Below are 16,419 nucleotides of genomic sequence, written 5' to 3'. Positions count from 1 at the left end.
GATTTGCTGGACCTCCCAGTCCTCCATTTTCAACAACGGATGTGCGTGAGCTTAGGTCCTTCAAATTTGACCTACTCTGATAACAGGGGAGTGGATACCCCAAAGTTTCACAAATTGAGATCCTTGGTCAATTTAGTTTTTCCATTTTGTGGAGGGATGTACTCAGGAAGCATAGAAATAGGCTTGATTCCCTCGGCATCCACTTCTTTGACACCTTGGTATTCCTCTTCTTCTAAATTCACCACTTTTTCTGGTTGCTTATCCTTCTTCTCCTTCGGTTGTGCCTCTGTATGTGTCCTTGGTGACATGCACACTGGCACCAGCTTCTTCTATTTTTCTTCACGGCTGATTGCTTTTCTTTCATGGTGGGTTTCTTTTCTTTCATGGTGAGTTACTTTTATTTTGACACAGTTTGTTTCAGCATAGGCGACCTCAGCATGATGGGAACAACAGTCATAGACTCCATACTAGATACTTCAGGACGTGGTGCATCAGACACAGCTGCTTCAGAAATGATGGCTTTGGCGAGGTTAGTAGCAGTCATCTTCTTAATGAATAGCTCATGGGCTACTACATAATAGTTCGCAAACGAGGGGCGCGTCAAAAATTCTTCGCAGAACGCCCGATTCATATGTGTTAGACAACAAAATGCACAAGGAACTCTTAGAATGAAAAGTGTTCTTTGTTGGACCAACATGCATAATTTATAGTGGGATTTGAATTCAAATCCGACACTCCCTCGAAATTCTAATAATAAATGCTATTTTGGAGACAGATCTTCAAATATTTTTTCCTTAATTTCCACCTCCCCACTCCTCTTAACTCCTTTCTGTCCATCAAATCATTAATAATAACTCCAACGGTCTTTTTCCTACTGGGCTACGTGACACCATCCTTCATGGTGCAATGTCCTGAGTGTAGCTTCAACTGGTGCACCCTCATCAATTTTTGCGTAGCCTTCTCATTGCCTTGTCCTCCACATCGGGCAGTGTAGTTAAGAGTCCCACACTCCCTTGCAACTGCCTGGAGCACTAATACTATCCTTCCGCCATATAATCATTGCACAGGATCCCCTGTATATAGCTTTAGCATGCTCCCATTCACCCTTGCTGGGAATGGATATCCATTCAACTTCACGAGCTAAAATGTGCCACCATCTATAATTTTCTTGACAATATATGGTCCTAATAAATGAATTTGAAATTTACTCGTAAATTTAGTGAACTTACTATCATATAACAACACAAGATCATTTATCTTGAATGTGTGAAGCTTGATATGGAAATCATGCCATGATTTTTTGCATTCCTTTGTACTAGTTGGTGGAATCCTGCCAAAACTCACTCTTCCTCTAACTCCATTAGCTGCGCGATCTATTCCTCCAAAGCCTCGCAATCCACCGTATCTATCAAAGCCGCTATGTGCATGCTAGCCACAATGTACTCCATGGGCATCACCACTTCGACCCCATAGACCAATATGAATGGTGTTTGTCCTGTCAGCTTCTTACATGTTGTCCTATAGGCCCATAACACTGTAGGTACATGCACATCCCAGTCATTCCACTGCGCCTTACATACCTTTGTCAATGCATTCTCTAATATTTCTCTAAGAGCTTTGACAGTCCCATTTGCCTTCAGGTGATATGGTGTACTCTTTTGATGATAGACCTAGAATTCATCTGTCATCATGCTAATTGTTTCATTCAGAAAGTGTGTTCCCCTACCACTCATCAAAACTTTTGAGCATCCAAACCTTGTTAAGACGTGTTCAAACAAGAATTTTGTTGTCGTTGCCACTGTACACTCCTTAACCGACTGTGCTTCCACCCATCGGGTCAAATACTTTGTCGCAGTGATAGTGTAGCGTGCACCCATTTTCTTTCCAGGTGGCTGAATTGGCCCAATAAAGTCGATCACCCATTTCTAAAATTCCTGTAAAGAGACCTGATGATGTATTAGTAATTCGTCCCTCCATGATGGTCTGCCAGCCCTTTGACATGCAACACACACTTTACAGTATGCTTTGGAATCCTTGTGCAATGTTGGCCACCCTAATCCTATGCACAAAATCTCCTGGGTGGTTTGTTCCCTCGCATAATGGCCTCCCGCAGCTCCCCTATGAGCTTCAACGAGAATACCATCACACTCAAAATATGGCACATATCATCACAAGATTTCATCTGCCCCCATTTTGTACAAATGCCCCACAATGACTGAAAAATTTGTTGTGCAAACCACTAATTCTTTCTTTTGTTGATTTGTATATCCTTTAGGCCCCATTCCCATAGTTAAGAAGTGAATAATGTCAGCAGAATCGTCATCAGCTACACCTACTGCAAAGATATGTGCATCTAGCAAGCCTTCCTCCAAATTACTGGGTTCTTTGCCTATTTGAATTCTTGATAGATGGTCGGGTCTAGCATTCAACCTCCCTGGCTTAATAATCACTTCAAAATTGTACTCCTAAAATAATAACAACCACATGCAAATATTTTCCCCAACAGAGGCTTGTTGACTAGGTAATTTAAGGAAGAATGATCTACATACATCTTAAAATGTCCTCCTAACAGATAATTCCTAAATTTTTGCAGTGCGTAGACCATGTGTAACCCCTCAAGCTCTGTTTTTAAATAATTTTTCTCGGCCTTTGATAGTATCCTACTTGTGAAGGCAATAGGATGGTCTAGTTCTCCTTCGCCTACCTATGTTAGTACTGCACCCAGCGCAATGCAAGAAGCATCTACATGTACATGAAACTCCTTTCTCCAATCAGGAAATACCAAGATTGGTGCAGTCACCATCTTTTCCTTTAACACATCCAAGCTAAACTCACATTCTTCATCCCAACATAATGTTGCATCCTTCTTATGCAATTTTTCCATTGTGCGGTAATTTGAGCATAAGATTTAATGAATTTTTTATAGTATCTTGTGTGTCCCAGCATTGCACGCAGCTGCTTGACATTCCCACAGGCCTCCAAGTTCATAATCAGTACAATATTTGTAGGGTCCACCATCAATCCTTGCTTACACATGAAATAACCCAGCAAGATCCTAAAAGGAACACAGAATATACATTTTTTCAAATTTAGTGCTATCTGTTATTGTCGACATGTACCAAACATAAGGCACAAACTTGCAACATGGTGCTTCACCAAGACAAACATAGTCCAATCATCAAAGTATACTTCCAGAAACTTGTGAATGAATTCTTTGAACGCTGGTATGACTACACCAGAAAATATTGTAAGAGAGTTCTTCAACCAAAACGAAATAACAGTGTACTGAAATCAACCCCATTATGTCGCGAAGGTTGTTTTTTTTCTATCCTCTGGGGCATCTTAATTTGATGATACCTAGAAAACTCGTCAGTAAAGGAATAGGCATCCTGATCTCTGACATTGTCGAACACTTCATCTATAAATGACGTCAGAAATGGATCATGAACACATGCATCATTAAGCATGCACAGATCTATGCAGATCTGTATTTCACCCTTTTGTTTCTTCTCTTGGACTACCATCAGGCTTACCCAATTATACTCTTCAATAGGTTCTATAATTCCCACCTCCAGCATTTTATCCAGCTGTTGGCGAACCTTGTATTAAGGCGATAAGACCTTTGTTTGACAATCTTTGCATTCGGCTTCAATGTGATCCTCATAATGCCAAAGTCACCAAGTATGCCCTTTAAATCTGAAAACTCCTGGGGAAGAGATCCTGGTATTCACGAAGTAATTCAATAACTTTATGTACTGTAGCATCATCCCAATAGTCTCCAATCTTCGAGAACTTCGGTTCTTCTTTAGTGCCAATGTTTACTTGTCTTGTTTTTAAAGGTGTGGAGATGTTTGGGTTCTCTACTTACGGTCCTTATACTTTGTGACGACCTTCTGTGTGTAGAATATTTATATTTTTTCGGTCTACCTCCTCCTCTTCATCGATCACATTATAACATTCCAATGTGTGGCATAGCTAGGTGCTCCAATCCAGTTGGGTCCATTCCATATGTTCGTTCAGTGTCGTGAAGATAATTGCTTTAATTTCTTGAAGCACTTCATAGATTCTTACAAATCCGTCCTTGAAGTTTAAGGTCCATAAGAATCCTTCCTTCAATGCAACCCATTCAGCAGTGCCGTGGCAGAGCTCAGTTTCAAGGTACTAGTTCATGGGAATTGTATCCAAGGTATGACAAAATATATGTAGCAATTCTGGTTGTGGTTCCGTCCCCCATGCCTTAATCCACTTTTCTAGCTGATCGCGCCGATCATCATTCCCATTATACTTATCAATCATTCTTGTATGAACATTCCCAAATCATAACTTCATCATTTTCCTATAATCTCACCATCTAGCAAAACTATCCTTATGTGTACCCCACCATCATGCGGGCATAGTGCGCAGAGCCAAATCCAATTCCTGAAAATGATGGTCTTCAGGGACTTCATGCTCAAATTCATCTAGAAACATATATATGTTAGTCAAACCATCATAATAAGGTAACTTTCTTACCTTCGACGAAACACAGTATAGTGACTTCGTCATCATATTGGATCACAATGTAGATAATTCATGTAAGTGATTTTTCCAATGCTCTAGTTATTAAACTCAGTCAGAAGTGCAGGAACTCTCCTGGTCCCATGTGATCCATCCATCTATCATTGGATTGATCCAATCCTAATCTCACGATGTTATCTTATAGATTTGATCAATCTCATTGTCACTTTCTATGTAATCGCAGACTGGTTCAGTATAGCGTGCCCCTTCCACAGGATCCAGTGGCACTATAACCCTTAGCGAATTTCTTTCAAATGAAATTTTCCTCTTCTTCAAATTAATGACCCCATTCATATCAATAGCCCAGTCGATTCCTAGGAGCATGGGGTAGGGATTACTATCATCAACAGTTTTGATAAATTCAAAGTCTGCTAATGCGTCCCATGGGGATGATTTTCTGTTGATTCGCCATTTTGAGCTGAATCAGAGACTACTGTAGTGCACTTATCCCCATCCATTCCCATTTTTGTTTAGGTATAACCTTCACATCAGACCCTAGATCTAGAATGACCTGGTCCATTTCATAATCGCCTATCTGTGATGTTAGCCACATCTCAAGTCCTGTTTGCGCCTTATTATTACCAATATTTCTAATGGTGTACTGCTCTGTAGAAGTCTTTTTTTTTTTTCTGCACTTGTCTATTAAGTATTTCAATCATTCCACAACTTTTCTATCATTCATTAAATTCACACAGGTCTCCAAAAATGTAGTGAGTATGAAAGGATCAACCTCTTGTGTCGCACTAGTCTCTGGTGTCTTGTCCTGGCTTCCTGAGGTGGAGGCCTCAGCGATGCTCTTCTTTTCTTCCATGAATGTTTCCTTAGTGAGATTAAGGTCAAAGGTGACTTCCTTCTCAGGGGCTTTGTGGACCCATCTGTCTTCTTCAAGCTTATTACCCTTATCTATGCTAGTCATCATACTGTTCTTAGTACGATATGAATTCTTTGATCCTCCTCGCGAGGCTTAGCCCTCATCATTTGTAAATTCTGCGTAGGCTGCTAAGGCTGCATCTTCTTTTTTTGGATTTTAGCTATTAGCACCGGGAATTCTTCTATGGCATGGTCTAATTATCTACAATATTGACATGAAGGGTGTGTAGGATTTAGGCAAGTTCACGCAAAGTGCCCCAGCTGTCCGTAGTTGTAGCAGATAATCTGACCACGACCTATACCATGTCCCCCTCCTCCTCCTCATCCTCGACCTTGAAAACCCCTGCGCGCTCCTCCTACACCTTGATCTAGAGGTTTAATTTCTGCTTGCATGTGGTAAGTAGGGTTTCTTTCCATCATTACCTCATTACCTTCGATAGTGTCACTCATCATGGCCCACAGATTTACAGAAATTACAGACTAGCTCCTGGGGTGTCTAAACGAACTTCTGAAGTAAGTGGAAGTTATTTGTCACATGTTTCCTAGTGACTTGACAAATGACACTCCATAGCACCGGTCCCATGCTTGGACTGACTGGTTCTTATGGCTTCAGGGGCATTGGCCCTCTCCTTATAAGGTAGTTCACGTATACTGGACAATCATCTTTATCATGCCCATGGCCTTTTCACTTCAAGCACCAAACCTCTGCACGCACTTCTAGCCTAGTCTCCTTCTCTTTCTTCATACTCTGTAATTCTATGTGTAGGCTCACTAACTGGGAGTTGATTTGTTGGACCCCTAGGTTCATATCCTGAATACGTGATGTGTGAAGCCTCATCGCGATCTCCAAGGATTCTTCCTACGTTACTATCTTCTACTGTGACAGAGCAATTCTTAAATGTGGCAAAAGCAATGTGATAAACTAGTGGTGATGCTGGCTATCTGAGATTTGCATGTTAGCCTGTCTAGTTTGGCACTACAACCTCTAATCAAAGTCCTAAGTTGTCTCCTGGACTCTCATTAGGATCTCCTTAAATTCAATAATCGACAAAGCCTCATATTTAGGCTTACTAAATTATTTGTTCAAACCTATCTGAGTCTCTACTAACAATGCATGAGGATTGTCAGCACAATACTTAATGTACCAGGTTAGCGCTTGATGCTGCAAGGTGGTAACCAACCGTGCCTTCTTTATGTTATCATCGACGATTTGTTGTGCTATCCATACAAAATTCGTAACAAACCATAACTTCTCTGGATCTTCACTTCCTATGCCCTTTAATATCAGCATCTTCATTGCAATCGCCATGTTAAATGGTGGCAATAGAGGTGGAGGTTTGGGTGAAGGTGTATGTGGTGGAGGTGGAGGTGGAGGTGTTGTGGATGGATGATGTGTTCTAGGAATACCCTAAGTTATTATCTAAATAGTGCTTCACAGCGTAGTCTGCACTACCCGTTCGTCGTCACTTGAAGGAGGTCCAATCAATGGGCTATATTCTGGTCCTGATTCTTCACGATTTATAAACAACCTTCCACTTTGAGTATCTCTGAACATCCAGGTAATAGCATTATCTGCTTTTCACACAACAACATCTTAATCCAAGTATTCAATGACCTAACGTACTTACCTTGTGGTCCTTCGAATAATTTTCGTTCCACTTCTCTATAGCTAACTGATGTGTCTACTACAAATTCAATAACAAATCCTCGCAAACTTCGATCAATCCAATGATCGATAGCCCATGTGATCTTGTTATCGAATGTCTCTAGTCTTCGCACCAATTCTAGCATCCACACTATCGGACTATCGAGCTTCCACCTTCCTTGTCTGTCTACCAATTTAGCTAAACACTCATATAATTCAACTAGAAAACTACTAAAGAAAATTTCATGTACATCTGTATATAGATACCTACTCAACGAATCGTCTTTCGACAGGAATTGATTCCTATTTTCTTAAGCTGCAAATTCATGAATCTTCTGATATAACCACTTTTCAATGTCTTTCTTAGTCAAATTCCAATGATGTGACATCACACATCTCTTTAAGCAGATCTTGGTCCTAGAAACATAACCATTTTGTTGGCTTAGGGGGCCCTGACCCAGGTTCAGATTTATTTGTGCCAACCAACAAAACCCTACACTACTAGCCCTTTTGGAAACAACCCGCGTAGCGTAGGCTGCAACCTCACTCGAAGCAGTATTGGGGGATGCAAGAACCAAAATCCTACATCTAAATACTAGTGTTATGTCTTCCATGAAGGTTTTAACCCCGTACAAAAATTACCTGCATACGAATCCTAAAACATAGAAAATAAACAATGCGAGAGCATAACACATAAAACACATATACACAGATATTTTCCCACTGGATCCCAAAACCGGGACTACCAGCTTGATTTTTCATTATGTTCCTTTGAATGCTACAATACATATTTATACATGTCGAACCATCCAATAGCATGGACTGAAAAACCATCGCGTCCAAAACCATGGACTGAAAACCATAGGTAGGTTCGCCCAACCTAGTATAGGGTCCAAAAAAAATTTCAATGGGCGCTGCCCTAGACCCCGTAGAGGGGGGCTACCCGCCCCCCTCAAACCCCTGGAAAAGGGGGGATGTCGCCCCCCCTGTGACTCCCACGCTGCGCAATCGATGCAACGAAGGGGGGTCTCCACTCCCCCTCTAACCCCCCGGTTCACTACGTGGGTTAGTCGTGGAAAGAATATAACACAACCCAACATTCTCCCACTTGTTGTTTTCTTTCCACAGGGGGCCGCATGAGAGCTTACTCACTTTTGCAGCCCTGAAACGCCCATTGTTTCTCTACACCAAGAGAACTTCTCAGAGTTCACAAATTTTGTCAATGCATCTACAATATTCTTCAAAGTGTCCACCTTTACCAGCAACACCTTTTTGTCTTCTATCATATCCCTCACAAAGTGATATTGAACATTAATGTGCTTTGTCTTTGAATGATAAGCAGGGTTCTTTGCCAAGAAAATTGCACTTTGGATGTCACAGTCTACTCTTATAGCTCCCTATACTAACCCCATACTTGAACACAATCTCTGGAACCAAATTGCTTCCTTGCTTGCATGAGTGGCTGCCATGTATTCTGCCTCTGCAGTTGATAGTGCCACTACAAATTGTTTCTTGCTCATCCAATTGAGTGCAACTCCAAATAGGTTAAACACATATCCACTTGTAGATCTTCTCTGATCTAGATCTCCAGCCCAGTCTGCATCAACAAAGCCATGAATATCCAACACTCTGTCCAATCCTGGTCTTCCTTGGTAGCGCAAACCATAATCACTAGTGCCATACAAATACCTGAAAAACCCGCTTCACTGCTGTCCAGTACTCCTTCCCTGGTTTTGACATAAACCTACTCAATACTCCCACTGCATGTGAAATGTCTGGTCTAGTACATACCATTGAATACATCAGGCTACCGACTGCACTTGCATATGGAACACGGGACATATCCTCTTCTTCTTCTTGTGTCTTGGGACACTGTTCTGCAGATAGATTTACACCTACAGGAATAGGAACCTTCACTAGTTTACTATCCTGCATATTAAACCTCTGCAGTATTATCTTGACATACTTCCTATGGTTTAACCAGAGCTTCCTCTCTGCCCGATCTCTTTTAATTTCCATGCCCAAAATATAGTTTGCAGCACCAAGATCTTTCATGTCGAATTTGGAGGACAATTCGGTCTTCAAATCCTGGATAATTTCTTTGTCATTTCCAACTAGCAACATATCATCCACATACAAGACTAGATAAATAACACGGTCACCAATTAATTTAAAATACACACAATGATCTGCTTTGCTTGTGGTGAAGCCAAGTCCCCATATAAATGTATCAAATTTCTGATACCACATCCTTGGTGACTATTTTAACCCATACAGAGACTTCTTTAACTTGCATACCAGTTCTTTCTTACCCTTCACCGCAAAGCCTTCAGGTTGCTTCATGTAGATCCCCTCTTCCAGATCCCCGTGAAGAAATGATTTCTTCACATCCATCTATTCTACCTCAAAATCAAAAGCAGTTGTAATAGATAAAAGTAATCTAACAGAAGTTACCTTGGCAACAAGAGAAAAAATATCACCAAAATCAATTCCTGGCACCTGGGAATAACCTTTTGCTACCAACCGAGCTTTGTATTTCTCCACCTTTCCTTTTGCATTTGTCTTCTTCTTGAACACCCATTTGCTGCCAATGGGTTTCCTTCCAACCGGCAACTCCATCAGATCCCAAGCCTCATTTTTGTGCAAAGATGCCATTTCATCAACCATGGCCTCTTTCCAGAGTTTTCCATCCTCTGAATCTACTACTTCCTTCACAGTTCTGGGATCATCGTCAGTAATAGATAAAGCAAAATTTGAACAGAAAGCAGATGGGCTATACCTTTCTGGCTACCTTCTTTCTCGAACTGATCTTCTCACACCTGGAGTTTGTGGCTCTTCATCTTCTGATTCCTCCTCTGCTGTAGAGTCTGATTCTTCCTCAAGCTCAAACTCTATCTTCTCAGGTTCCTTTGGTTGGACTTCATATTTAATAACATCTTTCACCTCTCTGAACACCACATCTCGGCGGTACACAACCTTCCTTGTTTCTAGTTTCCAAAGCTTATATCCCTTTAAACCATCCTTATACCCAATAAAGATGCACTTTTGAGATTTACTATCCAACTTGGTTCATTTCTCCTTTGGAACATGTACATATGCATCACATCTAAATACCCTCAGATGTGAAAGAGAGGGTTTCTTACCAGTCCATACCTCTTATGGATTCTTATCGTCCAACGCTGATGAAGGTGATTTGTTGACCAGATAACATGTTGTCTCCACCGCCTCTGCCCATAATTCCTGTCCTAACCCGGCACCACTGAGCATGCTTCTTTCCCTTTCCATCAATGTCTTGTTCATTGTTTCTGCAACTCCATTTTGCTGAGGTGTATATCGAGTAGTCTTTTGTCATGCTATACCACACTTCTTACATAATTCTTCAAATTCCTTACTACAAAACTCTCCACCGTTATCTGTCCTTAGCACCTTTATCTTCTTCTCTGTCTGGTTTTCCACCAGAGCCTTAAATTCTTCAAACCTGTCAAAGACTTCAGATTTCTTCTTAAGGAAATATATCCATGTATTCCTTGAGAAGTCATCTATAAATGATACATAGTACACAGACTTACCCAGTGATGGAAGCTTCACAGGTCCAAACACATCATTGTGCACAAGCTCTAATATCTGTTTTTCCCTCTTACCACCAGAGGCGAAACTCACCTAATTCTACTTCCCATACACACAATTTTCACAGAAATCAAAGTCCAGAGAGTTATTACTCATACCTTATACCATACCTTTATCATGAAGTATTCAAAGGCCCTTCTCTCCAATATGTCCAAGCCTTTGATGCCACAACATGGTCTTCTCTCCAGAGACCACTAGGTTTTCAGCTCCACTTTTAGGAACCACAGAACTGTTGCACCCATCAACAACAGTGCTACCTTGTAGCTTGTATAGAGTTCCAATTCAAACTCCCCACATCAATACCAGTGCTCCCTAAACCATCTTGCATGCATCCTTCTCGAACACTATTTTACACCAACATCATCCAACTTGCTTACAAAAATCTTATTTCTGGCCAATGCAAGAATATGCAGAACACCCGGAAGTGTTCTAACCCTTCCACCTTGCAACTTCAACTTTACTTCTCTGCGAGTATGATAGCCTTCCTATCATACCCTAAGAAGACATAACCACCATTGTATTTCTCATACTCGCAGAACCACTCTCTATGGGGAGTGAAGTGAAAGGATGCACCTTAGTCAATCAACCATGCCTCATGATTTACATGTGTACTTGAAGAAGCCAAGTACACATCATCAGATCCTTTTCCTCTATCAGGAGCTTTACATTTACAGTCCCTTTTGAAGTGCCCTTCCTTTCTACATTTCCAGCACACCACCTTTACAAGTTTTCCTGGAGATTTAGATCTCCCTCTAGATTTAGATCTCCCACACGATGACTTATTTTTGTTTATGTTCTGGGACCATCCTCATACAGACAAGGCATCACCATTTTGGCTCTCCATATTTTTCCGTCTCATCTCCTCCGTCAACAAGGCTGAGACTATTTCATCAAACTGCAAGGTAGTTGCATTGCTACCTATTGCAATAACCAGACTATCCCACGAATCTGGTAGAGAACACAACAAACTAATGCACTTATCTTCATTTGAAATTTTGATATCAACAAATGATAACTGACTTACCACAGTATTAAATGCATTCGAATGCTCTATCACCGAGTCTCCATCTTTCATCCTCAGGTTATACAGCTTTTTCCACAGGAACATTTTATTCACTAGAGACTTAGATTGGTACAAAGTCCCTAACTTGTCCCACAAAGCCTTTGCTATAGCTTCCCCTGATACACTCAACAATACTGAATCTGAGACACACAATTGTATTGTGCTCTTTGCCTTCCGATCCAACTTCTTCCATTCTTCATCGGACACTCCCGTTGGTTTAGTACCTGGATCTACCACGATCCACTAAACTTTATCCACCAATAGATCCTCCATCTTGAGTTTCCACAACTCAAAACTCTGACTATTAAATTTCTCGATCTCTATCTTTCCACTGCTCGCCATCTTCTTCCACCACCAGAATCGATCTCGCAGATCTCCCACTGAGCAGGGTCTACCACATGCTCGAGCAAAACCCCTCAGCAATAAATTCGTCCCCTTGAAGCCAAAACAGCTCTGATACCAAATGAAGGTTTTAACCCCATACATAAATTACCTGCATACGAATTCTAAAACATAGAAAATAAAAAATGTGAGACCATAACACATAAAACACATATACACAGAGATTTTCCCACTGGATCCCAAAACCGGGACTACCAGCTTGATTTTTCATTATGTTCCTTTCAATGTTACAATACATATTTATACATGCCAAAGCATCCAAAACCATGGACCGAAAAACCATCGCGTCCAAAACCATGGACCGAAAACCATAGGTAAGTTCGCCCCCCTCAAACCCCTTGAACAGGGCCGCCTCTAACTCCCCAGTTCACTACGTGGGTTAGTCATGGAAAGAATATAACACAACCCAACATTCCAGTGCCTTAGATATGCATCAGGGTAGATCGATACACTTTTAGGGCTCGTTACTATAACTAAGTTAAAGTTGCCTTCAGACCTTCGCTAAGGTTCATGATCAGTCTTTGTGGACCTTAAACAATTGATTCAGCTACTTTCGCACATCAAGAGGAAACCCTATATCGAATTTCATGTAGATCTACTTAATTCGTCAAAAAACATAAGAGAAATAGCTTTTAATTTTGCGGAAGTGGATAACCATTCATTTGATATACTATTAAAATTGATTCAATGAATTCACATAGCATTCATTCAATATTTCAGAAAACATATCATTAATCATCAACATATAACATAAACAAATGCAATGGAAATACTCAATAATTCTTCAAAAAGTTGTCTTCATTGATCTTTAATTCACTGATTACAGACTCTTCTTATCCTGCATACACAACTGTAGGGGTCCACACACTCAGATGCAGACTCTACCCAAGCCTCCTGTGCACTCAGGTGCAGGAGCCTCCCTTCCTCTACCTAAGTGTAGGAAGCAGAGTCTTCCTGCCTTAGCTATTGCTCAAGACAACAAAAACACTTCAACGTACCACACTCTCTATCCAAAGTTATCTCTAAGACTCGCTAAGACTCAACTATTTATACCTTTCCTAATAGAATACCATCGCCCTCGGCTCATGGTTAAGTCTTGAAAACCAAACTAGGGGCCTAAGACCCCTTTCACTCCTATCTATCTGCGCACTCTGCGTCCACATTTCACGGAGACTTTACATCTTTTACAAAATTCTTTACAAAAATGACTAAGTTAACTCAATTCTACCCATGGGGATGCCATCCGAAAAAAAGTATTAGGATGATTACTTAGTTTACTTCCATTTGTGGATAGATATATCAGTGGTACAATAGTGATAGTAAATACTTTAGAAAAGATGGTGGTAGTGGCCTCTGCCTCATCTCCCTTATGGGATCATGGTTGGAGGGTTCCATTCACACAACCCAAAAACAGATTTATTGTTTGATCACTGCATAACTTAATATTTCTTGTTGGATATATCACTATTTCTAAATTTATTAGAAGTACCTATAGTTGTCATTTTTGTTCCTTGAGTTTACTATGGTTTAGAAGCACTTCCATTCATAAACTTAGCCATTAGCTATTAATAACTATGTTTTACCTAAATTCAACTCATCTTTTCCATATATAAATGAAGTTGTGCATAAATTAAGAAAACAATATATGTTGTTGTAGGAGTGTATGAGCTATAGAGAGAACTCATCTTGCTAGCCTCATCTAAGTCTTCTCCACCTATGATGCCAGAGTCCACCAAATCCTATTCAGATATATCCAAAAAGACATCGTTTAGGGCCACAAAATGTCTCTAGAAGATTATGACTTGAGAAACTGCCGAAAATCGTAAACAGTGCTACAATTAAGGAAAATAAAAAATATCGTATTGTGTTTCCATGTGGAATAGGAGGGTGGTCAACAATATCCACTTGGATAAGACCCTCACCCAACCAGGTGTTACCCATTTGAAAATGTTCAATAACCCTTTCAGTTGGAATTTGTTTCTTAGTTCAGCTTCCCCTCCATTACAAAATAGGAGAAATTTTTCTAGCCCATATCTTCCTATTAAGGGAATTCCTAATCCCATGCAACCATTGGTAGTGCTAGGTCCTTCTTTGATTGATGCCTTTCCTGTTGGTGGTTATGTCATTGGTGGTGGTCTTGTACCCAATCTATCTTATGTGGGCAGTGGTATTTTTTTTTCTGGAACCCGCTTCAAGTTCTTGGGGCCTCCCTACTTTGTAGGTTTTAACCCTGTAAAAAAATTACTTGCATACAAAGTCTAAAAACAAGAAATAAACAATGGCGAGAGCATAACACATAAAAGAAATATACACAGAGATTCCCCCCTAGATCATCCCAAAATCGGGACTAATAGATTGATTTTTCATTATGTTCCTTTCAATGTTACAATACATATAGATACATGTCAAGGCATCCATAAACCCAATCCATTAACCCTAGATTAGAACATTACCACAGTTCCCTTGACCGGATATACAAAATACCATGGACCGAAAACCATCTTGCCCAAAACATGTGAAAAATCCATGAACAAAACCATGGGTAGGTCCACTCACCTAATATAGGGTCGATTTTTTTTTCTCATGGCGTTGCTGCAGAACCTACAGAGGGGGGCTACCGCCCCCCCTCTAACCCCCTTGCTAGACTGTTGGGGCTAGTTGTGTAAAGAGTATAACATAACACAACATTCTCCCACTTATTGTTTTCTTTCCACAAGGGGCCACATGAGAGCTTAGTTATTGATCCAACCCTACAATGCCCATTATTTCTCTACACCAATATAACTTCTTAGTGCTCACAAACTTTGTCAATGCATCTGTAGTATTCTTCAAAGTGTCCACTTTTACCAACAACACCTTTTTGTCTTCTACCATATCCCTCACAAAGTGGTAGTCAACGTCAATGTGCTTTGTCTTTGAATGATAAGAAGGGTTCTTTCCCAAGAAAATTTCACTTTGGCTATCACAGTCTCCTTATAGCTCATTATACTAACCCCATACTTGAACACAATCTCTACAACCAAACTGCTCCCTTCTGTGCATGAGTGGCTACCATGTATTCTGCCTCTCTAGTTGAGAGTGCCACTACATATTGTCTCTTACTCAACTGACTGCACATCCAAATAGGTTAAACACATACCCACTTGTAGATCTTCCCTGATCCAAATCTCCAGCCCAATCTGCATCAGTGAAGCCACTGATTTCCAAAACTCTATCCAAACCTGGTCCTCCTTGGCAGCATAAACGATAATCACTAGTCCCAACCAAATACCTGAAAGCCCACTTCACTATTGTCCAATGCTCCTTCCCTGGTTTTGACCTAAACCTGTTCAATACTCCCACTACATGTGCAATGTCTGCTCTAGTATAGACCATTACATATATCAGGCTATTGACTGTACTTGCATATGGAACACGAGACATGTCCTCTTCTTCTTCTTATGTCTTCAGACACTGTTCAATAGATAACTTTACACCTACAGGAATAGTAACTTTCACCAGTTTACTATCCTGCATATTAAACCTCTGTAGTATTCTCTTAACATACTTCCTCTGGTTTAACCAGAGCTTCCTCTTTCCCTGATCTCGGTTAATTTTCATGCCAAAAATATAGTTTGCAACGCCAATATATTTCATGTCAAATTTGGAGGACAATTGGGCCGTCAAATCCTAGATAATTTCTTTGTCATTTCCAACTAGCAACATATCATCCACATACAAGGCCAGATAAATAACACGATCACCAACTAATTTAAAATATATGTGGTGATCTACCTTTCTTCTTGTGAAGCCAAGTCCTCATATAAATGTATCAAATATTTGATACCACATCCTTGGTGACTGTTTTAACCCATATAGAGATGTTTTAAATTTGCATACCAGTTCTTTCTTACCCTTCACCACAAGGCCTTCAGGTTGCTTCATGTCGATCTCTTCTTTCATATCTCTGTGAAGAAATGTTGTCTTCACATCCATCTGTTCCACATCAAAATCAAAAGCAGCAACAATAGCTAAAAGTAATCTAATAGAAGCTACCTTGGTAACAGGAGAAAAAATATCACCAAAATCAATTCCCTATATTAGGTTGGGCAGACCTACCTATGGTTTTGTGCATGGTTTTCACACATGGTTTTGGATGTGATGGTTTTCGGTCCATGGTTTTGAACACAATGGTTTTTGGTCCATGGTATTGGATGCTTCAACATGTATAAATATGTATAGTAACATTGAAAGGAATATAATGAAAAATCAAGCT

At 40.3% G+C, this 16,419-nt stretch overlaps 1 pseudogene; it reads right to left on the bottom strand.

The window, feature by feature from the left end:
* Positions 1–6,859: 6,859 nt before the first annotated feature.
* LOC149187671 (putative eukaryotic translation initiation factor 5-2) overlaps positions 6,860–16,419 on the bottom strand; it is a 191,030-nt pseudogene continuing 181,470 nt past the window's right edge.

Source organism: Pinus tabuliformis, chromosome 3_1 (genome assembly GCF_031772625.1).
Source record: "Pinus tabuliformis cultivar Carrire ecotype Pingquan chromosome 3_1, CPIR1, whole genome shotgun sequence".
Lineage (NCBI taxonomy): Eukaryota > Viridiplantae > Streptophyta > Pinopsida > Pinales > Pinaceae > Pinus > Pinus tabuliformis.
The sequence above is the reverse complement of the archived record's forward strand: the minus strand, read 5'-3'. Positions and strand labels throughout refer to the sequence as shown.